The sequence below is a fragment of the Protopterus annectens genome, chromosome 4.part1, assembly GCF_019279795.1.
Source record: "Protopterus annectens isolate FY-2018-M chromosome 4.part1, PAN1.0, whole genome shotgun sequence".
Lineage (NCBI taxonomy): Eukaryota > Metazoa > Chordata > Ceratodontiformes > Protopteridae > Protopterus > Protopterus annectens.
In genome coordinates this window covers 178,947,381-178,971,762 of record NC_056734.1, presented here as the reverse complement: position 1 = coordinate 178,971,762, position 24,382 = coordinate 178,947,381, and the positions used below count along the sequence as shown (strand labels likewise).

General features: G+C 40.6%; 1 protein-coding gene across 1 annotated transcript in view; it reads right to left on the bottom strand.

Annotated features, from left to right (window-relative positions):
- Positions 1–24,382, bottom strand: part of LOC122800805 (arrestin domain-containing protein 3-like) — a 537,540-nt gene that overhangs the window by 47,769 nt on the left and 465,389 nt on the right. The gene's annotated exons all lie outside the window — the stretch shown is intronic.

The window sequence follows — 24,382 nt, the reverse complement described above, 5'->3', positions numbered from 1 at the left end:
TCACTGGAACAGGTATCAGACATGCATCTAGTATAATACCTTGATGGGGGTTGCACACCATCAGACTGTAATGCTTATGCAACAAAAAGACTATTTAGGTATGACCAACAAGATGTGTGGCAGTTCACTGTGGCAAAGGTGGTACACTTCCTCCAAAGCAGACATCCAAGCAAACGCTACCTCAAAACAAAACACACACAACACATAACCCACAAAGTCAGTGTGCCAAGCAGACACAGCCCTTAAGGCTGAATAACACACCTGATACTCTTGTTATAGGTGACTCTATTGTCAGACACACTGACGTCCCGCTCACCAGGCTGAATAAAAAGAAGGTCACAGTGAGCTGCCTGTCAGGTGCTAGGATCCAACACATAACGCAAGCACTCAGGTCACTCCAAAGCAAATACAAATATGACTCAGTCATTGTACATGCTGGTGTGAATGACCTGAGACATACCTACCTGGACTACATGAAAAGAGACATAGAGGAGCTCTCTGATCATGTAGCCCAGGCTGGTATGACCCTGACCTTGAGCAGCATCTTACCCTCACCTAGAATGATGCCACAGTACAAAGACAAAATGATCGATTTTAACAATTGGCTAAAATGTTGGTGTCATTCAAAGGGGATCCAGTGTCTATCAGCCTGGGATGACATGCTCGACAAGCCACATTGCTTCACTAGGGACAGCTTGCACCTGTCACCACTGGGCTTTCGGATATTGGCAAAGGCTCTTGCCACCCCCATAGAGCCTTTTTTAGGCAAGGCTCAAAAGTCAAACCCACCCCCATAGACAGCACAAGGAACAAGAAACCAAGGGTACAGCTGCTAAATGCCAGAAGTCTTAACCTAAAGATGCACGCACTCGAAGCTCTCCTCAGTATGGAGAACATCGATATCTGTGCAGTGACAGAAACCTGGTTCAAGGCTCCAGAGAGCACCCCAGCACTACCAGGCTATAGCTCATATCATGCTTTTCGGCCCCAAAACCCAGAATGAACCACAAAAGGAGGGGGAGTTTCCATATTTATCAAGGATATCCACACCTCCAGGTTAGTGGCATTGCACGAAGTATCGGAGACCATCCATGTGCAACTAACAGTGGGCAAGACTGCTTTTCAGTTTATAGCATCCTACAGACCACCCTCTCAAAGTCAGGAATCCCACTCGGCTTTCCTGAAAACATTGGAGAACATGAAGATCTCTCCGAACACCATTATATTGGGCAACTTCAACTACCCAAACATTGACTGGGAGCACTACTCAAGGCCCTGCACCATTGCCCAAAAATTCCTGGAAATTATAAACTCAAATGCTATGGAACAACTAGTCACCACTCGCACAAGAGGGGACAACATACTAGACTTTATCATTACCAACATGGGGACTCTATGCTCCACACCAGAAGTATATCCCTCATTGGTAAGATCAGACCATAAATTAATTTCACTGGATGTCCACATCCAGACCCCACCCCCAGCCCAGAAAACCACAGTGAAAAACTTCTCAAAAGCGAACTTCTCACTTCTCAAAACCGAAGTGGAATCCTTCAAAGCCCCAGGGCCAGTGGAAACTACAGCCCAAACTGCAGAATCCTATATAAATGCATTCTACGGACATCTTCAGGAATGCATGGATCATGCTATCCCAAACAAAACCAAGACCCAATCATCCAAAGGCAGGCGTCCAGTCTGGTGGACCCTGCCATAAATAAACTGTACAACAGAAGGAGGAAGCTACTACATGATAGAGCAAAATACCTAATAGGGAAGGCATCTCTGATCAGTACTAGCAAAAAATTACGATCCCTCATAAAATCCTCCAAGGCCAGCTTTGAGAGAAAAATTGCACAGGACACCAAAGACAATCATAAGGCTTTTTTCAGTTATGTTAGAAACCTGGGATGCAACTCCCAGACTTGTTCTGAGTTGATTCTAAATGACAAAAAATACACTGAACCCACAGACATCGCCAATATCCTGGCAGACAGGTTCAGTGCAAACTTCTCCACCCCCCCCCCAAAAGAGCAAGTATCTTTCCCGGCAGAGGACTGCCTCCCAAACATCTCAGATGCTCAGGTGAAGGCTTCCCCCTCCAAAGCAAAAAACACTGCTTCCATGGGACCAGATGGTGTCCCAGGTTGCGTTCTACATGAACTACAAGAGGAATTAATCCCTCAAATAAAACAGCTATACAATCTCAGCCTCACTACAGAATATGTGCCCACAGAATGGTGTACAGCAACAGTGGGCCCACTCCACAAAGATGGAGCCTCTACGGACCCTGGAAACTATCGCCCCATAAGCCTGACTAGCTTAGTCTGCAAGGCTATGGAGAGGATCATCATGGAGCTCATAAACAAAGACATTGGGGACCTACAGACACTAGATCCTACCCAGTTTGGCTTTGTCAAGGGCAGATCCTGCCTTTTGAACCTGGTTGACTTCTTTGAAACAGTCACCAAAGCCATAGATGAAGGGAAGGTAGTCCACACAGCCTACCTGGACCTTGCAAAGGCATTTGACACAATACCCCACTCGGGCATCATAGATAAGCTATCCAGCTTAAATATAAACCCCTATATCACAAGATGGGTCACAAACTGGCTCAAAGACAGAACCCACAGAGTGAGAGTTGCTGGAGCCATGTCAGACTCAAAACCGGTCACATGTGGCATCCCACAGGGTTCTGTCCTAGGACCACTCTTGTTCGGTTTATACTTTTCCGAGGTACAGGCAAACGTGGGAGGACTATGGCTCACCAAGTTCACAGACGATTGCAAACTGGGCGCCATAATCAACTCTCCAGCTGACACAAACATCCTTCAAAAAGGTCTCACAGAGACAGAAAACTGGTGCCAGCGCCATGGTTTAGAGCTAAATGCCAAAAAATGTATAGTCATACCCTTTGGCAAAAAAATGTGCCCACAAATTACCACATAGGCGGAAACCCATTAAGTACAGAGAAAGTTATTAGGGACCTGGGGACCCAAGTTGATAGCAATCTCTCCTTTGAAAACCACATTGCCAAAGTGGTTAGAAAGACCTTCTACATAGCCCACCTCATCACGAAAGGTTTCACGTCTAGATCAAGAGAGGTAATCGTGCCCCTTTATTCATCCCTCATCAGGCCAATCATAGATTACAATGCCCCTTTTGGGATGTACCTTACCCGATACCTGCAGCAATTAGAAAGACCCCAAAAGTATCTCATCAATAAGATCAAGGGTCTTAAACAGATGCCATATGCTGCTCGGTTAAAAAAACTCCAGCTCTACTCAGTTGCATACTGCCTACTTTGAGGCGATCTATGCCTGACATACAAAGCTATGTCAAATCCAGAATTAATGGACATGCTCCACCTCAGTAAATCTAAATCCCTTAGAGCCACACGCTCGAGGGACTTGAACCTCAGCACAGAAATAAATAGAACTTGCTGGAGGGACAGGTTCATAACCCAGAGGCTCCCTTCGCTCTGGAATAGAATTCCAGTTCATGTGAGGCAGAGCACCTCACTGAATCTCTTCAAGAAGAATCTCGATAAGTGGATGGGGTATCGTAGGTTTGTCCCAGGGATTACTCCCGTGTCACTATTAGACAGAGGTACAGTAAACTAAACCTTAAAAATGGCACAGTATACTCAAATCAAGGGGTGGCATAAGCCATACAGAATCGGGTTAGGTTTATAATTGCCCCAGGGCAGATAGCCTAGTACGAACCTATGAACCTATGAACCTATAAATTATGACATCAGCAGTGTTTGGTGAGAGGAAAATTGTAATAGTAGTATCTCACATGCTAGTGTAAAATTCTCTCTGTAATGTCAAGCAAGTGCACAAACACACACACACCAGTTGACTGCAGTGAGATTAGAACCCCTATGAAGTACATGGATGACAGAACTCAGTACCTTACCCATGCACCACAGCACAAGTCTGACTTTTATAAGGCTGCAAGAAATTTTATAATGGATGACATCATCATTTGATGTCTGAGAGAAGATGTTGGGAGGCCTGCATGAAATTGATTTTAGGCATGTTCAACTGTCAAAATACTGGTAGACCATGGGACTGTATTGGTGACTGCATGATACTCAAGTATGGTCTTCTGACTAGACGGACATACACAAGTTAAATGCAGGGAGAATAGAACCCCTACCTATCTAAATGCATGGACTAGAGAACTTAGTACTTTAAGCAAGTACCACAGCACAAGTCTGACTTTTACAAAGCTGCAGCACAATTTATGGTGGATGACATCATCACTGGATGTTAGAGAAAAAGTTGAGAGGCCTGCATGAAATTAATGTGTAGGCATGTCCAACTATCAAAATATTGGTACTGCATGGGATTGTAGTGGTAACTGCAGGACACTTAGTTATACTATTCTGACTAGACACACACACACACGCACGCACACACACACACACACACACACACACACACACACACACACACACACACACACACACACACACACACACACACACACACACACCAATTTACTGCAGTGAGCACATAACCCATACCTATTTAAGTACACAGACTAGAGGACTCAGTACTTTACACAACCACCACAGCACATGTCTGCCTTTTATAAGGCTGCATGATACTTTATATTGGATGACAGCATCATTGGATTTTTGAGAGAAGATATTGAGAGGTCTGTCTGAAATGGATAGTTAGCCACATACAACTGTCAAGACATTAACATTCTGCATGTTACAGGATTGATTAGTGTACAATGTGTTGTATTTGTTGTTGAGTTTCCAATGTGCAGGTATACTTTAACAGACAGTTTTACAAACTCTGTGCAAACAGCTTTACATACTACTACAACTATTGGAAAATTTGAATGTGTATTGTCATTATAAAGATGTGCATGGTATATAATAAAGCATCTATTTATTTCTGTAATGTAGTGTAGTTGATATATTTGTGAACAAGTACTGAGACACCAAGTTTGCAGTGCATGGGGTAGATAACAGATGGATGCAGTGTACATGTGTTCTTTTCCTGAAATGTACCTTCCACTTGTTTGTGTTTTTGCATGTACTTTCATGGCATAAAGACTACATGGACAATAAACACAAGTAATACATACTAATGTAAAGTCTCAATAGCATGTGCATGCAAGACACACGTTTATACTGCTTTTTCTGTTTGCACATAGTTAACCAGTGGGTAAACGCAAGCCTCATTGATAAAATGATGAGAGTTCTGAGTAGAGAGTGATTGAAACATACCTGCTGCTTAGCTGACTTTGTGGCAGCAGGTATAAATGTGTTGACACATTTCTTTTGAAGCCCAGATGATATAGGATTAAAATCCAGGAGTACCTAATAGTTTTAAATGTGCATTTATATTACAATAACATAATTCTTTATTCTACATTCACTGTGTGTTACTGTACTGAAGTGTGTTTAAGCGGCATTGTGCAAAGGTAACCACACCATTGAAGAGCAGTTCACCATCACTTGGAATTGTTGCATAATGCCAAACTCTGAACAAACACAGAGGCCAAAAAGTAAAGGGCTCCATAGTTTTTATTTATTTTTTACTTATGTGTGTTGTGTGGGGTTCTATTTTTTGACCAGATTAAAGAAATGGGGTAGATAGGAAAGTGGTGAAATGGGGATCAAGCAAGGGGAAGAACAAATGAAAAGCAATATAGGAATGTGCAGGAGGGAGGAAGGAAACAACCATAGCTATCCACTTTTTTAATACTGTAAAATAAAAATATATACAGAATATTAGCTGAATTTAGACTGTCATCCCAACAAAGAGGGGTGACAACAATGCAAACATGTATAGCCAGTTGGACCAAATCAAGTGTGTCAGACATGTGTGCAAAGTAGACAGCTATGTAAGGGACAAGATATTTTTGTGGGACAGGTGACCATGTTTTTGTTTTTAAAGAGAGGAATGTTGGGTAAGGGACATAGGCATTTCTGGGTCAGTTATGTAGGATAGGTGAGGAAGCAGCTGCAACTAAGCAGGACAAACAAGACAAGACACAGGGATGGTGAGGGACACAAAAGTTTGGAGAACTCTATTATTGGGGTTAGGGAGAGAACAACAGATACCCTATCAAACATGGGGGACAGTGAAAATCTAGTCATCACCCACAGGACTGTCATCACCATCCCCTTGCTCCACTGGCTGTTGGAGTTCTAGACATCTTTTCCTATTAACCATAAGGAAAAGCAGCCTCTCTATCCAGCATAGAAGTGCACTGATGGTTCTGTGCACAGCCCTACATACTAACCCTGGCATCTCCAGGCTGGTGATAAAATCCCCACCGCTGCCAATAGTCCTGGAAGGTATCACAGCATATCTCTCAACCTCTTAGCACACAAACTCTGGACAAAGCCTAAAATTATGAGGGGACAAAGGCCTAAAAATAGGTACAGATTTTAAATATTGCTCTTATAAACTTAGAAAGTTGCTAGAATGACAGTTTTTGTATTTACATGCATTTTTCAAAAAATATGAAGTCTGCAACTCAAATGAATATCATTATTTAGTGACTTCAATCCTCAGTGATTTGCCAGGAAAAACAAAAATTTTATGACGTGGAGACCAAAAATATGAAGCAAAAATCTGGACATTCTGCAATAATCTGTATGATTGAGAGATATTTATCACAGCACCAGCTGCCAGAATAGTGCTACCCAAGGTTGCAGGTAGTGCAGGGGCAGCAGAGGCAATAATGCCAGGTTTGGTCCCAGATGTGCTGGGCATTGGTGCCAGAGCCTGTGGAGTGGGAGCAGGCTGAACCATTGGGGTTGGCCTACCTCCCTGTGCTGTAAAGCATTTTGTGATTTGTCAGAGATGTATGACATGGAAACGTTTTGACTCCACACAGAAAAAAAGAGAGATAAGGGATAAAATTAGTACAATCATATGTGACATAAAATATTTATCATTATTATTATTATTATTATTATTATTATTATTATTATTGTTATGATAATGCATTGTATCTGAACTTTTACATTTAAGTATACTTCTTAACAACTATAATTAAGGATTTTTTCAAAGTAATCCTTGCAATGTGCAGATACTGTACATATGCTTGGTCCAATTACACAGAATAAGCTAACAGCAGGGCATTTATGCCACTTATGTAAAAATTAATGTGATATTTTAAGGGATTGTACTATGTTATACTTGTTACTTGTGGTATTTGAACTCACAATGTCTGACGGCAGTCTTACACCTGACTCCTACAGTTAGTTTGCACCTCAGACTGAAGCATTCATGCTTGCTTTTACAGTTAGGATATACATGCTTACTTTGCTACAACTGTAGACAAAATACATTTTTAATTTAAAAGCTACAATAATGCTTCTCTTGTACTATATACCTACCCCTTGTTTTCCTCAGTCTCTCTAGATGCTCAGCATGAGCCTGTCTATTTGCAATAATCTCTGCATTGGCTGTGGAATGAAGAAAAGAGAACATAGGAGAATAAAACATACCAGTCTTGCCTATATGTAGCTTTCTATCAACTATAAATTCTCTTTATTAGTATACTTACACTACTGTGGGATGTTACTAGTTCTGAACTCATCCAGCCACTGGTTGAGTGTATCCCTCTTACACATTTTTGGGTCATTAAAGTGATGCCTACACTATTCTCCAGTACATAGAATGCAAGTCACACAAGAGACAGTCTTGTCCAGACTATTCCAAGCCTCGGCCTTGTATTGGGAGCCAGTATAGTCCTCCTACAAAAGACTTTAGCTGTGGAACCTTACAAAAATTCCAGTAAGGATTCTGGACTCCTTAACATCCCACTTCTGTGCCCTAAACTGGGCACCTTCTCTTCTACCACCAGGAATGTCTAACCAGAGAAAACACTAATAACTTATAATGATTTACCATCAATGCCTGTTATCCCATTTACTGCACAAACTTGAACAACAATGCCAACCATGTTTGTGCAATGTTAAGTGGAGAGCAACAGTGCCAAACAAAGAGGAAAGCAGTTTTGTAAATTGAAAGGTTAATTTGCACTTGACATTAGTTTGAGGGTTCTTTGATGCTGGAACTGTTAGGTGATTTTACTTTGCAGACATGTATTGGGGGTATACATTTCATGACCTGACACATTTTGGTTTGGCATTATACATTGACAAAACTGATTTTTACAACTGGGAGTCAAACCTATGCATAAGAGACAAAACATTGTTTTCCACAGTGGTGATTTTCCATCTTTGCCACAGAAGAAGTGCTTCTGAGACATAGTTAAGAATTATGTATAAATACACATGACAAATTGAAGGTTTAACCATGCACGTGTGTGACCTGACAAGGTCCTGATTTATACATTCATGTGTGCATCAGCCTCACAGAAGTCTGAAGGCCATCCAAGGCCAGATAGCACAATTGGTGTTGCATGACTGAAAGCAAAAAATGCAACAATGTAGCCTTTTTGAAATCGAGAATGTCTGCATTCTGTCTGCAAGTGTTCTGTCTGCCTCGTGTATGGGCCATTACTCCAAATTTGTGAGATAGTAAGTGTCACACAAACAAGACAAGCAAAGCTAAACTTATTTTACCCCTGTGAGTAGTTTTTATTAGGTGCCATCCTTAAAAGACAAAGTTAAGACTTGAACCCTGATCTACAGATAGTATATGCCGTGTGGATCAATGTGTTTAGCAGATGTGCTGCACATACAAACAGTTCACAGGCGTAGTTGATATATTGGTTATCAAAGAAGTGCATTATGTGACATTTATTGTGTTTATCTCTTTCCCGTATTTGAGCTAAGGCACACATCGCACAAATACTAATAAAAAAAGAAAAGAAATCTATAAAATAAACAATGCTACAAAAGATATGTTCATACACATGAAAGATTTTTACAGAAGTCTGGATTTGAAATATCATACCAATGAACCCTCAATACACAGTAAGGGTGTCTTATCCCTCTTTACCACAGAAATAACTTTGCAGCAGACAGTGAAAATCATTGTGCATACAAGCAAGTGCAACATTACCCACGGTATTAACAAAATATATGGCACTTGTACACTTCTGAATTATTTGTACATGTATTAGTTTCAGATGTAGTACAATGAGTGATCACACAACCATTTATGACTATTGTTTGCAGAAATGCAGCTCTGTCTTATCTGTGAATGTTGTCCATTCTTCTTTTATCTGAGCAGTAATCTGTGATACGCAGTCTGTAAGGCATTTTGTATCATTGTCTTTAAAATGTGTGAGAATATTAAATGTCATTAATATACAGTTTTCAACAAATGCAGGGGAGGTTGGATGTTACTGAACAGAAACTGTGAAATGTGTGGCTTACCTACACTTAAAACCTTGATACAATTACTTCTACACTTTGTAAGTCTAACCTTGCTGACATACCCTTAGGAGGTAAAGGAGTTTGAATTGCTGTTATGTTTTCCTATGAGTAATCATTCACAGTTGCAATTCCTTAGCAGCAAACACTGAGGGAGGGCTTGCAGTATGTTTACATCTGATACATGGAGCTAAGAATTTGAGATTCAGCAATTCTGAGTAACACATTATTTGCAACTTCACTATGAGCACAGGCCTGAATATGCACTATAAAAAGGGAACTGTGTAGCTAGGGAAAATGTAGGGGAAGATACTTGTTTATGTGGATAACACAGAGGAAGACTACCATTACTTTGGATTTATCTGCACAGAAGGCTACTGATCTTGATAAGGTATGATTGCATTTTTCAGTTATATACTGGATATGCTCACATGTCACTTAGGAAAATATTTTTATATATGCATTAACAGATGTTACCTTTATCTGTATGCACTTCTTATAAGTTTACTGATGGCAAAGGCATTTTTGTCAGGGCATTTTACTTTCTCAGATGCACAGCCTTATTAAGTTTTACTACAAGTGTTAATGTTTCAACTGTTTCTCTTTAGACTCTTCTATTGTTATTTCAGTAAAATGTAAATGTCCTATATTGTCAATGAAAAAGGGGTGTTAGCCTTCTAGGATGGCCCAGAGGCACCTCTAAGGAAGTGCTGGCCAGAGGTAGAAGTGACTGGAAATTGCATAATAATGAATGTTCTGTGGTAAATATATACACATTTGTGTGGCAGTTTCTTTGATAACAATTATAAAAAAATCACTGATGTTTTATTCCTTTGTATGGTACCAAAATGTCATTTGCCTGTTGTTTTGTGGGTGGTGAGCCAAGTTCCATTTTTGTGTTGGCACAAACAAAATTGTTTGTACAGAGGTTTGCTTTGCTATTGTTACTCCCCTTGTTTTGGATCAAAGCTTGCATTGTGTGTGACTGATATGTTTCAATCCCATAAATCCTTTTTTTATATTTAAATTTATTTATTGTTATTTATTTTAACATTCTTTTACCAGGATAAATCCAGTTGGACACAGTGTCCATTTTCAGTGGAGTCCTGGGGAGAAAAGCTCCAAGGACGTTAACAGAGAACATACATGGTTTAGATAACAATAAAAAACTGGTATACAAGATAAGAGAAACAAAGAAGTACAAGAACAATTTTGTAAAACAATAAGATACTCAAACAATATTGAACGTTTTTTGTTTCTCCACTGGGTAATATTGAAAAACTATTTATGTGTAATATCTAAGCAGGACTTTTATTTATGTGATATTTATGTATAGTATTCTTCTTTTGTGTTTCATGCCACCTAGGACTATAGCAATCAAGTGTCCCAGTCCGCACAAGTCCCCGATCAGTGACCCTGAGAATGATGCAACTATCCAAATATTTAGGTGACATGGTGCCTTTCTGCTTGAGAGAGGACATGGGGGGTATGTCTGAAAGAATGCAAATTTAGCAGCAAATAGTGAATGATGTAAATGCTGTTGAGATCTGTAGCAGGACATGTGATCAGGTGCTTTATAGGACCACTGAAATTATTTCATTGGCCCAGAGGAAGCAGCTGCAATGGCCACTGAACAGATGGCTACCAGGGCGGGCCTGCTACAGAGTCTCCACTGACACCAAATGAAGAGCTCCTGTTCACTGTCAGAGATCCAGAGAGCTCACTGGAAAAATCCATAACAGCATGTGATTGATGCTGGTGCTGCTGTTTCAGGGAGGACAAGTACATCCCAGGAGGAGTTTCTGGGTAGGCTTACCTATGTCATTTGTTAAATATTTCTTCTGTAGTAAAAAACTGATAGCAATACTTAGTTTGTTTAACATTTTTTGAGGGGATGACTAGTTATTGATTGATTCAGTTAACAACACATTCTGGTTCATTACACATGGGCTTGGGGTGGACATGTCATCCAAATTTCTGTTAAATGTATTGCTAATGGACATATAAAGGCCCAAATGTTTTCACCCTAGGTAACTGTTATTGTGATGATGGTATCCTTACATTTTACTTAAGTTCTTCCAGGACCATCCTCCCTAGCAAATGTGGAGACATCTGCACATGTTAAAGCAAACATTTTTATTTCAGTACTGATGAACAGTTCACAGAAATATGTATTTTATCCATATGTGTGATGTGGGTGTCAGGACTGTGTGTGTGTATTGCTGTACCATCTGTGATAGTGGCAGCAGAGTTAGTTTGTTAGCATATATTGAACTGTAGTATTATAACTATTAATTTCTTTCCTGTGTTTGTTGCTTATTATCACAGGTGATCCTGAGAGTGAAAGTGTAGGACTCTTACCACCTGATGTCAAAGTATCAGCAGACTCTGATGATGATGGTGGTGGGCAAACAAAGACACAGTCAGGGGGTGCAGAGGTTGACTTTGACACTGAGGTTGACATTCAGCCAACCCCTGTAATTCCATCAGACACAACCAGTAGGCCTAAGCAAACCCATTCCAGTGAGCCCTCAGATATTGGACAGGTGGAGGGTGAGACACTCACTCAGGGTATTGTGGTTACTGTGGCTTCATTGTCTGCTGACTCTGGCTGTAGCCAGAATGTGGGCAAGGTGCCACACAGGAGGATTGTTAGGGGTACTCACAAGAGGTCTGCTGTCCATCCTGCAGCTGATCCAGGTTTGTCTTTCCATGCCACTCAATGTATGTTTAGGGCCATCATGGAGGTGCAGGCATGTTCTAATAGGGCCTTCAAGGAATTACTTAGAGTTGTAGATGTGGCACAGGCTGGCATGCATGACTGCCTCCACTGTGTTGCCAATTCAATGGCTCGGATGAATGACACATTGGAATGGGCGATGTCCGTGATAGAACTTCTGCTGGGAGAGGGACAGTATCCACATGGGTGTAGGTCAGCCACACCATCTGATGTTAGCCAATGTGGCCATGCCCAATCATGCTCCTGTAGTGGCACTACTTTCCCTGCTCCATCAGTGGTTGAGGTGTCCACACCCAGACATGGTAGGCCATGGGGTCATGGTCCTGGGTGTACTTGTGAAGGGAGCTCATCCAGCAAACATCAGTCACATTCAGGTAGCAGCAGTGCACCTGACAATGGGTGTGGAGATGCCAGTGCAACTCCTAGCAGAGCCAGTTCTAGTGGTCGGGTATGATGATGATGAACCTTCACCTCTGTCATGCATGGCTCACACATGTCCGACATACCAAGATGTAGAGCTAGCACAGAGCTTGGCTGTATTCTTGCCGACACTCACATACTAATTTCACCTAGAGTGTCTATATAGACAGACACACACACATAGTTACGTGGGTCACTTGTGAGATTTAAAGCTCATTCTGTCTCAGTGACCATTTGATACTTTATCCAAATATCTGCATGTTTCTCTTTCTTACTCAGACACACTCACCTTTTGTGTCAGCCTACTCATCCTGTTCCCCTCCCGCACACAAAACCCTATGCAAATGATGATAACTGTGCTATATACTTGTTTTCTATCTTTTGGATTCAGGGATATATAAAGTGTATGCATGATGCTCAGGGTGCATATCTGACTTAGTGCTTAATATTTCTGTGTTTGTGATGCTGTTTTGCTAATTGTTCTGCCTTCTTACAGATTTTTGTAATGTGTACATACCTCCCACACTCTTACAGCAACAATGCTGGACCGAGCCATAAATAAAAGTGGGACAAATTCTGAACAATAGGGGGACTTTTTAAACATTGTGGTCTTACAAAGTTAGACAGTTGATAGAATACAGTTTTTGCATCACTACTTTTAAGATTTTTCTGAGGGATGTGAAATCTGAAACTGAAATGTGTGTCATAAATTTCTAACTTCTCTCTTTAGTCATTTGCCAGTGCAAAAGTATGAGGCCAAACTTAAGACATTCTGTGACTATCAATACTTTTGAGAGGTATGAACATGTGAATCTTTGATTCCTGAGGTCTGTTACTTGATAGAGGACACATGTATTTACATAAGTCATTGCTCTCACATGTTGAAGCCATTGCTGCAAAAATCAGCCACCTTTTACTTATTTACATTACCAAGTAACAGTATGCAAGGATATGCCTTTCATTTGTATTATTACACATTATTTTTACTATTCCAAGTTCAACACTTATCTTGTAAATCTGGCAGCTGCTATAGTTTTAGTTCAGGGCTGAATCTGTCTGATGCTAGGAGTACGCAGCCATTACATGGGTAAGTAAAGGTTTTGAGCATTGCCTGGCATCTGTATTACTTATATATCTGCATAGAATGAAGGTTTTAGTCCCTTAGGTGGTGAGTGAGTGTGCTATTTGTTGCCTTTTAGCCAGTGTGAGGGCATATTGAGCATGCCTACATCTGCCTACACTCACAGCAGCTGCTGGTTCCCCCTCTTACTCCACACCTACATGGGGCTGTGGTGACCTGGCCAGTGGTGGTGGGAAGGGTGCCCCTTCCCCTTGTTTATCTTACTGAAGCTGTTTTCTCAGGATGATGTTGTGAAGCATGGCACAGATGGTGAAGATTTCAGTAAATGTATGTGGATTGCACTACAGGGCTCTCCCAGATGTATCTAGGCACTGGGACCATGATGTCAGCAGCCCAGACACATACTCAATGATATTTCTTGTTTGAGCATGTGCCTTGTTACAGTATTCTTCAGTTAGTTTGTGCGCATTTCTGATGGGTGTCATCAGGCACAGTTCCAGTGCATAACCTGCATCTCCCAGTAAATGACCCTGTAGGATATCACCCCTAGTAAACATCTCATACAGCTGGGAGTTGTACTGGATATGTGAGTTGTGTTAACTGCCTAGTTGCTTGCACACATATTGAAGATGGCTTCCTTAGTATTATACATGACTCGGCAGTTAATGGAGTGGAAGCCCTTTCTATTTATGTACACTCATCCCTGTTTCGTGGGTGGTGTCGTGATTTCTATATGTGTACAGTTTATGGAACCCAGTACTGCAGGATAGTGTGCTACAGGGTATCAGCTGCATATTTCTGTCCCTGTCCTTAGGTGTATAGGTAAAATATATGTAGTCACTGGCATGTTGGTGCATAGCATTCAGGAACTGATGTAGGATGCTGGCCCTTGGTCTGAGTTGAGAACAACGGAAGTTGCAGAATTCCTGTAGTGTGTTTCTGTCCACCCTGCAGTGCTCTACAATTTCCACCTCATGCAGATTGTGATAAGTTAAATGAGGTCTAAAAACCCTACTTCCTCCTGGCCATGGTCTATTTACAGCAGCAGCAGCATAGCCTTCGGCCTGTTGCACATACACATGAATTAAAGCAACAGCAGCCCTTAACATTCTTTCTGTGTAGACTCCTTTTTATGGCTGTATTCCAATAGGTTTTGGAATTCACAGGGAAAACCAGCACTGAGTCTACACAGTTGCTTTATAGCTTGTTGAATAGGTCCTCCATCTTGGTTTGGTTGATTAGCATACAGTTCAGCTGCTTATGCTGTAATTAGCATACCATGGTGTCTATGTATTTGTGTGGCTCTATACACTGCATAGAGCTGTTTACTGAATCTAAAATGGCATGCTATTGTGTGTGCATCATGGCGAGACATTCATATGGTCTTAGTGAATCATGTAGGCTTTATTGAATCCAGCTCATAGTCTTTTTGTTGGAAGATGTCATCAGGGGCACATTAGAAGGATCTGCAGACAAGGGGGCTTGGAGAACAAGCATGGTGGTGCACACCCTGAATTTCTTAAATACTTTTTAAGGCAAAGGCTCATTCAGTAGATGGGAATTGCAAGCTTTCTTAGCATCCTCCAACTTTGGTATTAATGGAGGGAAGGTCGCTACATCCAGGGCTTCATCCTTTACAAGATCATATATCCTGCTGACCTCTGGAGCAGCCAGAGATGCTCCCAAATGAATACATCCCTAAATCTAGACAATATTTGGGAAAGAAAAATATTTGTTTGGGTTTTTACACCTGTTCATCCACAAAAGAAGCTGACTGATCAGATCCTGGCACTCTGAAACACCAGATTCCAAATCCCTTTCAAAGTCAGGAACCCTGGGTGGTTGAAAGGGAGTATGAACATCAACATTACTCATAACCTGGGTTTGCAACCTGTAATCAACTGCCTGAAGACTGGATTTAGCCATAGCTACCAACTCAGGTGAAAACAATGTCAAAGACTAATGTCCTGCAACACGATGGGTCTTCTGTCTGTTTTTGTATGCATTACACAAGTGAAAGAATCCTCGGGGGGAGGTATATCAACACTGGCAACAAATTCCATACCTCTGACTTCCACTGAATCTAAAGAGTTTTGTTCTCCCATACCTGAACCAGGCACTGGTACAGCCCTGGAGGACATTTCTGGCTCTTATTGATTCTATAGCCAAACTAACTACCTCCTTCCCCAACAAATCTTCAATTCCACCTCCACCTATCTCTTCAACCCAAACACTACCACCTTTCAAGCCCCCTCCTTTACTATCAAACCCATTCCTATCTCCACCATAAAAAAAATCCTTCAGAAACTGAAACTATGCTCAAATGCCCATGATGACCTTTCACCCTACTTCCTCAAAATAGCTGCTGATGCCATTGCCTTTCCCATCTCCATTCTAGTAAACCAGGTTTATCCAAACAAGCTATGTATCACTACTCTGGAAAAAGGCCTTTATCATACCCCTTCATAAAGGGGGCAACAACAACAACATTCCCAATTTTTGGCCAATCGTCATCTTATCCCCTATCTCAAAAGTTCTTGAAAAATGTATCCACCTTCAACTCTTACCCTGCCTCATAGACAACCACCTCCTTACCCCCACACAACATTGATTCAGACCTGGCCACAGTACCACTACCACTCTCCTTTCCTTCCTCGAAACCGTCAATAAAGCCCAGGACTCTGGCTGCCTAGTGTCGACCCTGCTTCTGGATTTATCCAAGGCCTTTGATACTATCTCCCATAACCTTCTCCTATCCAAGCTCTCTAATCTAAACCTATCCCACTCTTCCATCAACTTGTTTTCTAGTTACTTCTCCAACCGATAACAAACTGTCAAATGGAAAAAAGCCACCGCCTCCTTCCTTAATACTCCCACAGTGTACCCCAGTGTTCTATACTGGGTCCCCTACTGTTCAACATGTTCATAAAGGACTTCCACAAGAACATTCCTAATGCTAAACTTATTCAATATACAGATGACTCTACGATCATTTGCACTGCCACTTCACCTCCACTCTCTTAAAACTAACTCAGGATGCTTACTCTTACACCAAACGCTAGATGTTAGATAACCACCTATCACTCAACGCATCAAAAACTAAAATCATGCTATTTTCCCCTTCAAAAAGTACCATTATAGAAAATAACTCATTCTCCATTACTAGTCAAAACAATACCGCTCTTGAGGTAGCATCACATGCAAAGCTTCTAGTCCTCAATGATGAACAGTTAAAATTCGATACCCACTTACTAACTAATATAAAGAAAACTCACCAGAAACTCAGTCTGCTCACATCTCATCCAATACTAAGCTTGTACTCTCTTCCACCTACCTCACTCCGTCTATTCTATATAGTGCCCCACTTCTTATTAACCTTCAATCTTCTCTAAAGACTAAAATATCCTCCTGCTACAACAAAATTTCTAAGTCTGCTACTGGCCACAAGTCCTCCTCTCACCACTGCAGTGCCCTACACAAACTAAATTGGCTTAAACTACCCAGTCATCTTACCTACATTCAACTTAGTCATCTCCATAATCTCATCTTCAATCCCTTTATCTGCCCCTCCCTTGCCTCCTCTTTCAAAATGCATCTAACCAATATACATTTAAGATCCAATAACCAAAATTTGCTTGAACTGCACAAGCCTGATCAACCACCTGGCAAAAAGCTACTATCCTTTTCCCTTGCTCACCTCTGGAACTCCCTGCCACCTCTCATTTGTACTACCCATAACCTCCCTACCTTTAAGACCCTTCTTCATTCCCATCTTAAAACCCTCTGGGAATGTTCCTGCTCTCATCCCACATGCCTCACCTTTTTACTTCTCCCATTTTTCATACTCCTGTACCTCTCTCTAGTCCTGTCTTTCATCATGCTGAGCTCAACTGATACTAGCACCTTTCTTTTTCTTATCTTACTCCTACTCTTATACTTCTTTTTTTTCTTACTGTCCCACCTTTCCTTCATTCAACAATTAACACCCATCATCATCCCCCTATCTTTCTTTTAACTCTTCCAAGATTTCCTGTAAAACTATTTGCCAGCTCTTTAATATTTCCAGTGTGTAACAAATCTAACAGTATTATGCCCCAGCTTAACAGCAATATGCACCATTTTTTTTTTATATTTATATATGTGTATATATGTGAGCTTTTTTTTTCTTTTTTAACTGTATTTTTCACTTCAACTGTAACTTTTTATGCATTGCATGAATGTATTATCTTTATCTTATATTGTTATCATGGAGCTTTTCTCCCTGAGACTCCAATGAAAATGGACTCTTCTTGTCCAAATGGACTATCCCTGTAAACAAACTGTAAAATAAAATAAAATAAACAAACTGTGTCATGCAGACTTGTGGTACTACCACCAGACAGTGGACCTATAGTTAAAAGAAGTTAAGCTGTCCAATAGTCTGCTAAAGGCTACTGCAAAGTCACACGTCATAGGCTGAGGCATATTTCTTGACTTATTTCTATGTGGTTTTGGTGCACATGGGATATATGGTGGCAGGGGGGCACTGTATCTGCGTCCATCATGTCAGGCGACAAGAAACTAGCCACCTCAATACCAATTCTGGGTGTACCAGTGAAAAGATGGATGAGTCCTGCTATGCTCTCTATAAATAGTAATCTAAAGACTGTTCTGTAGGGATACTATTCTGAATACTGCAGTGAGAACTAAATCCATGCACAAAAGTCCCCTGATTTGCTAATATTAAAAAGGACAGTTTTAGTCCAAATGAATAGATACACCACAAAACAGTATTAGACAAGAAATAAATCATAAACTGTGAAACATTCCTGTCAGAAATGTTTAACATACAAAATGGCACTAAATTTGAAAATTAAATTAAAAAAAATGATTTAAAATGCAGTAATGCTGCTCAATCACCTCAAATATTAATAATCCCAATGGGAAAAAAAGCAAAATAACCAAGTTTTCCTGTCAAAACTTCCAAATGAAGCTTTTAATCAACAGGCCTTATTACATTAGTTTAAGGTTCTATTAATATCAAATACCAAGTTAAGGTCTTTAGAGCTAGTAACCCTTGTACATTTGACTTGCAGATATGCAGCATTTCCAATCAAGCAGGCTCAGAGATTGCCTTATATGCAAAGCAGAGATCGCCTCTGAGCAGTCTGTATGAAACAGAATAAAGTGACAGTGATTTCAGATGATCCACAAAGGGCAGATGCTGATTTTTCTTGTGGGGAACCTTTGTGATCTCTCCAATTGCTACAGGTGCTTGAAAAGGTATATACCAAAAGGGGCATTGTACACAATTATTGGCCTGATGAGGGAAAAGTACAGGAAGGTTATAACTTTTTTTTTCTGGAGACAATGCCCTTACTTATGAGATGACCAATACAGAATGCCCTTCTTACCACTGTGAAGACATGATGATCAAAGGTAAGGTTGCTCTCAACCTGTGTTCCCAGTTCTCTCACCACTGAGTGCATACTTAGGATGTTGCTACTGATGTGGTAGTCAGCAGGAGCATCTCTCTTACTGAAAGGGATGATAATACAATTTTTGCATTGAGTTTAAGGCCATGAGTTTGACACCAATCATTTGTTTGTGTAAGACCTTCTTGTAGGATGTTGACATAGTTTGGAGATTCTATGACCACTCCCAGTTTGCAGTCATCAGCAAACTTTGTCAGCCACAGACCTTTAGTTTTTCCTTGTACGTTTGAGAAATAGATTCCAAACAGTAGAGGTCCCAGGAATGATCCTTATGGAATACCACTGGTTACAGGTCTGCTGTTGGAGGAGGATTCCGCTATTTTGACTATATGGCTTCTTTCAGTGAGATAGTTAGTGACCCATCTAATGATATAAGGATTGATATCTATCGGAGTGAGTTTGTCAATGATGCTTGAGTAGGGGATAATGTCAAAAGCCTTGGCTAAGCCTAGGTAGGCTGTATGTGAAGATTTCCCCTCATCCAGGGCCTTGGTGACTGTCTCAAAGAAGTCCAACAGGTTTAACAGGCATGATCTCCCTTTGACAAATTCAAACTGAGTAGGGTCAAGTATTTGGAGGCTACTTATATCTTTGTTGATAAGTTCCATGATGATTCACTGCATGGCCTTGCAGATAAGGTTAGTTAGGCTAATAGGTCTATAGCTCCCAGGGTCAGTAGAAGCACCACCTTTGTGCAAGGGGATAACAGTTGCCATTTTCCATTCTTCTGCATTGAAGCCAGAGTTTAGACTATGATTGAGAAGAGTACCCAATGGTGTTGCTAATTGTTGTTTGAGCCCATGTAGGATGAAGCCTGGGATATTATCAGGTCCCATAGATGTTGTGTTTTTAGCCTTAGAGAGGGCATTTATGACCCGCCCTTTAGAGATACAAGGTAGGGGACAGGTGTTTGGGATGTCATGGGGTATGTGTGGCAGGGACAGGGGAGTGAAGTTTTCACAGAACCTGTCAGCTAACAGGTTAGATATGTCCACAGGCTCATTATATGTGGTATTATTAACTACCAGTTCAATACAAATCTGGGCCTTTCCTTTTAGGTTATGGATGTAACTAAATAATGCCTTGTGGTTGTCCTTAGCTAAGGAAGCTAATTTGGATTTGTTGTTTGCTTTGGAAGACTTCACAAGAAGTCTTATTTGTTTAAGCTAAGGAGGGAGTGTTTCCAGTTTCCAGCTCACTCCCTCTTACTCTTAGACAGCATTTTCTTTCTCTTATTGTAAAGCCCAATAATGGCAGTTGTCCACAACGTAGGTTTGCTCTTCCTTGAGGAGCTTGTTTTGGTCCTATCAGGTACAGCCGAGTCAATACATTTATATAGGTGTTTGGATAAAGCACTGCTGTAGATCTCAGCATAGTTGCCAGTTCCATCTGAGGGCGAGGTGCAGTAAAGCTATTTATACCATCCCATAAGAGGTTCTTATCTGCTTTGGAGAAGTCTTTTAGTTTAGTTGCTGCTGTGGGGGGGGTGATAATTTGTGGTCAGATCTCATCAGGGAAGACCTCACATTAGGGTGCTACAGTGGTCCCCCATATTGATAAGCTACAGATCTGGGATGTTGACACCCCTTGTGGGGGTGTGAACCAGCTGGTCCAGGGCATTGGAGTTAGTGAAGTCAAGGAATCTTTGGGCAAGTGAGTTTGAGCACGGGTAATTTACCTAGTCAATGGATGGGTAGTTAAAGTCACCCAAAACCATGGTTTTCAGATGCATCTTGATAGACTCAAGTAGATCCAAATAGGTAGAGTGGGTGTCCTGATTTATTGAAGGGGTCCTGTAGCTGGCAATTACTTGAATAGGTGTCCTAGCAACAATTAATTTCACCTAAAGTATCTCCAAGGAATCACACTATTTAACCAACTGGAGGTGTATTTATCTTTCATGAATATTGGTACACTGTCTCCTTTCGTTTTTATGCATTCAATTTGTGCTCTGAATGTGAGGAAGGAGGTGTAACCCAGTATGGCTGTGGTGCTCTCCACAGCTTTGAACCAGGTCTCCATGATTGCACAAATGTCTGCGTCTTCCAAGGTGAGGACTGTGCTGTTTCATGTTAAGACTCCTAACATTTATCAGCATAACCTTGAGGTTGTTTTTAGATGGATTTGTTACAACGTTATAGAACGCAGTCTTTTTTAAACCCCTAAACCACTGGTTGTAGTCGCTTATTCCTTTAAAAGAAGCAACAGTCAAGGCTTATCAAGCTTAACTTGATCCCTTTGTCATAATGGTTGTGTGGAGAAGACCTGATTTGAGCATGGAAAAGCTTCAATGATAATGTCAGGAGTAACGCTTTGGGAATCAAGTTAATTTTGCATAGTCAGTGGATTGAACACAACAGTTTGAGTATGGTTATAAAAAGATGATCCACTAATTTGAAAATGATTTTTCCTTACTGTAATGGTGAGGATTAAAAAGAAAATCAACATTAGTGTAAACTGATCAGGGTTTCTCAGAGTTTTCAAAATATAAGATGACTCATTTTTCTAGCAATGACCGTGACCTTTGAAGTGGCCTTGACCCTGGTAACATAAACATTGTAGCACTGAATGCATATAGCTGCTAAATGCCTTTTTTAACTATGTTAATGATACTAAACTGTTAACCCCAGTGAAGATGTCTAACAACCACCCACCCCTCAGATCAAAGTACAGATGGAAGATCAGCCTTGCAGGTTATATCAAGGAAACACAGTGGGCATGCATTAAATTGAACAAGATTCATGAATCAGCAAGTGTGCAAGTCTTTCCTGATACAGAACGTTTATGTACAGGTTTTCTCACTTTCCAGTCCTCTGCACTGCCACAACTGTGTACCGATAATTACGGCTATCAAGACACTGCCTGGAGCAAAGATAAAACTGAAATGGCAGACCAAGTAGTTCCACATGTAGGTTATATGACTGCATGCCTTGAAGCTATTATTATCAAAAGCAGAACTCCCTAACCTCTAAGCAACTACTACAAAATAAACAAAACTGGAGAAGAGCAAAACGGTGTTGTGCAAAATCAGTGTGAAATAATAACGGGAACAAGTAAATGCTTCAGATGCTCACACAAGTATAAAGATCTTGCCCTTTGAAATGTGGCAAACCTAAGCAAGACATTAGAACTGAAAACTCAGTTATCTTATAAGGTAATGAGATTTTGTATCGTGTCCTGTAGGAAGGGGTATAGTTGCTCCAAGAAAGTCAATAAAAATAGTGTTATCTTCTCTTACATAAATACCTGTGCACTTCTATAAATCTCTCCATCTGACCTTACCTTGCAGTACTAAAGTGACTGAAACAGGCAATGTGGCATCTCTCCTTCTGTAGGCAGCTCCCCTTCTCCAAAAGACCACTCCATATCTGCCCATTCTTGGTTGTGCTCATCAAAGCCTCTGTCTTTGTTAATATGGGGATTAGTAGCATTCATGGACACAAGATTATCTTGTGTTGCAGACACCACCTAAAACCATGTCTTTTATTTGATTTGATTGTATAGATTTGTTTATCAGGTAAACTTACTGGACACAACCTGAAGCATTGTCTGGTTAGATGACTTACTCAGAGTCACTCAAAAGGCAAATGAAGGTGGAAGGAATCAAACCACATAGCATTTGTTAAAGAAAATGTCTCATTACCAGTTCAGAGCATTAACCTCTGTGCAAACTGCCAAATATAATGGTATTCTCCACATATTTGTTATGGGTTGCTATATATTCAGTTAGAGGGGGGCTGATACCTGTAGCTGACCACTGTTTTTCTTCTCATTGTTAATTTTCACAGGATGAAAGTAAATAAATAACCTCCCTGAACAGCTCATTCATGACCAATCACACTGCATCTCCCATCTGATGCCTATAAAAGTGATGGTCTGCATCATAGTATACAAATTATATTTGGGGATACCCTTTCAGTATACAAACTACGCTGGTATATCTGCTTTCTGATAGCTCCCTTATATCTATGATTCTACACCACTGTATTTTAAGTGGATATTTTTTTTTATGTGGACCACATTATCTGCAGTCACAGACCTTTTAGCTCAATTGCTGTTCTTTAGAGCAAGACATTCCCTCTGAGGAAGCTTGTGTTAAGTGCTTTGGCTTCCTATAACTGCTCTTCTTACCCACAGGATGGTCTCAGTTAACCTATAAATGGAAATCAAAAGGGTGATTTAGTACTAGACTAAAGTTTTGTTCTGGCAAATGCATTGGTTCATAGCCCTCACTGTCTTCAGGTAATCCATTGTTCTTAAATTACACACGTGAGCTCTATATTCTGCTTTTCTCATTCATTCCTGAGAATTCATTTCATAAGTCATTAACTGCTGTTGAATGTGATTCTTATTTTTAGTGTCATGTCCCAGCATGGCTTCTACAAAAGACTGGCACTTCCTCCACTGCTGTTTTGAAACCACCCAGGGCATGCTTAAGATTAGCCATTTCAGCCCACAAATGACTAAGCTTAGCCAGAATTATATCAAACTTCCACTATTTTATGGTAATCCCAGCCTCATTAGGCCCCCAATGGCATAGGTGTATCCAAGTCGTTGGTGGTGCTGATTTAAAAAAACAAAACTCAGACTATATAATATACAATACATGGTAAATAGGAAATTCACCCCGGGGATCACCTCTGTGGCTCTGCTCGACCGTGGCACAGGAAAATAATTTTCTTGGGTGGCAAAAGCCAGGGTACCTTTTTGGATGGGCTTGTATAGGCCCCAGGGCCGATAGCCTAGTACCTACCTATGAACCTATGAACTTATGAACAACCGTCTTACAACTACTGATCACCAGTAATCAAAGGGTAAAATGTAGCATTCCTCTCTCCCCAAGTAGACATAAAGTTCAAGTTAAAAAGCAAAGTAAATTGTTGAGTGAAATTCCTGTTTTGATATAAAAGGCTTGATTAAAATTAATTAGAATAAAGAATACTGGATTTCTGGATACTGGACATTGGATTTCTGTTTTTTTGCTTTTTGTGGTTTTGCTAAAGAATACTGAATTATTGCTCTTGATCCACACAGAACAGAAAAGTGTGGATAAAAAAATGAAATGCTTTCATCCTTTACTAAATTTTCCAATTCCGTTTCACCCCCAACATCCAGACTAGAACTATATTTTACAGATATATAAATAATTCAGGAAATGCGGAGGGAGAGAAGGCTGATATGTTCAATAACTTTGCTAGTTCATCTAAACTGGTATGACTGAGATAGATGCATAAGATGCTTGACATAAAAAATGTTTTACACAGGAAGCAATGCCCACCATAATCCGCACACCAGGAGTTACTCCATACGTAATTTGGATAACTTCTAAGTCCACTAAACCT